The sequence below is a fragment of the Salvelinus namaycush genome, chromosome 20, assembly GCF_016432855.1.
Source record: "Salvelinus namaycush isolate Seneca chromosome 20, SaNama_1.0, whole genome shotgun sequence".
NCBI classification, from domain to species: domain Eukaryota; kingdom Metazoa; phylum Chordata; class Actinopteri; order Salmoniformes; family Salmonidae; genus Salvelinus; species Salvelinus namaycush.
The window spans coordinates 30,756,530-30,758,396 of record NC_052326.1 but is presented as its reverse complement, the minus strand read 5'-3'; positions in this window follow the sequence as shown (position 1 = coordinate 30,758,396).

The window sequence follows — 1,867 nt, the reverse complement described above, 5'->3', positions numbered from 1 at the left end:
GCCCAACATACTGGCCTCCAGTACGTCTCCTCGGGCCGGCGTACATGGCACCAGCCTTACAGATGGTGTCCCCGGTTCGCCAGCATAGCCCAGTGCGGGCTATTCCACCTCGCCGCACTGGCAGGGCTACGGGGACCATCAACCTGGTAAGGTTGGGAGGCTCGGTGCTCAAGAGCGCGTGTCCTCCTTCACGGTCCGGTATATCCGGCGCACCTTCCCACCCAGCCCAGTACCATCAGTGCCAACACCACGCACCAGGCTTCCAGTGCGTTTCCAGAGCCCTGTTCCTCTCCACGCACTCTCCCTGTGGTGCATGTCTCCAGCCAGTGCCTCCAGTTCCGGCACCACGCACCAGGCCTACTGTGCGCCTCAGCAGGTCAGAGTCGGCCGTCTGCCAACGCCGCCTGCGCTGCTTGCCTGCTCAGCGCTGCCTGAACTGTTGCCTGCCCAGCGTTGTCTGAACTGTCTGCCTGCCCAGCGCTGCCCGTCTGTCCCGAGCCTTCAGAGCCGTCCAGCCAGGACAGCCAGAGCCGTCCAGCCAGGACCAGCCCGAGCCGCCAGCCAGGACCAGCCAGCCAGCCAGACAGCCAGAGCCGTCCAGCCAGGATCCGCCAGAGCCAGCCAGCCAGGATCCGCCAGAGCCAGCCAGCCAGGTCCGCCAGAGCAGCAGCCAGGATCGCCAGAGCCAGCCAGCCAGGATCGCCAGAGCCAGCCAGCCAGGATCCGCCAGAGCCAGCAGCCAGGATCGCCCCTCAGTCCGGTGCTGCCCCTCAGTCCGTGCTGCCCCCAGTCCGGTGCTGCCCCCGTCCGGTGCTGCCCCTCAGTCAGGTGCTACCCCTCAGTCCGTTACTGCCCTTTGGAATAGTGGGATTGACATGGAGGGTGGATATTGGGAGGAGGCCACGGAAGCGGGGGTTGACTATGGTGGGGTGGGGACCACGACCAGCGCCAGAGCCGCCACGTGGACAGACGCCCACCCAGACCCTCCCCTAGACTTTGTGCTGGTGCGCCCGGAGTTCGCACCTTAAGGGGGGGTTCTGTCACGTTCCTGACCTATTTTCCTTTGTTTTGTATTTATTTTAGTTGGTCAGGGCGTGAGTTGGGTGCGTTGTCTATGGTTGATTTTCTATGTTGGGATTTTGTGTTCGGCCTGGTATGATTCTCAATCAGAGACAGCTGTCAATCGTTGTCCCTGATTGAGAATCATACTTAGGCAGCCTGGGTTTCACTTGTGTTTTGTGGGTGTTTGTTCGTGGAGGTTTTGTTGCCACACAGGACGGTTTCGGTTTTGTCACGTTGGTTGTTTTGTATTTTGAAGTGTTTTGTTGACTTTCATTAAAAGAATGAACACTAACCACTCTGCGTTTTGGTCCACACCTTCTGTCAGCGAGGACAGCCGTAACAGTATGACAGAGGTAGACAAGTCATGATAATGAGTATAGAATTAGTATGATAGAGGTATACCAGTCATTGTAATGAGTATAGAATCAGCATGATAGAGGTATACCAGTCATGCTAATGAGTATAGGATCAGTATGATAGAGGTATACCAGTCATGGTAATGAGTATATAATCAGCAGATAGAGGGAGACCAGTCATGGTAATGAGTATAGGATCAGAATGATAGATGTATACCAGTGAATCTAATTAGAATCGAATCAGTATGATAGAGGTATACCAGTCATGGTAATGAGTATAGGATCAGTAGATAGAGGTATACCAGTTAGTAATGAGTATAGGATCAGTATGATAGAGGTATACCAGTCATGGTAATGAGTATAGGATCAGTATGATATAGGTATACCAGTCATGGTAATGAGTAGAGAATCAGTATGACAGAGGTAGACAAGTCATGATAATGAGTATA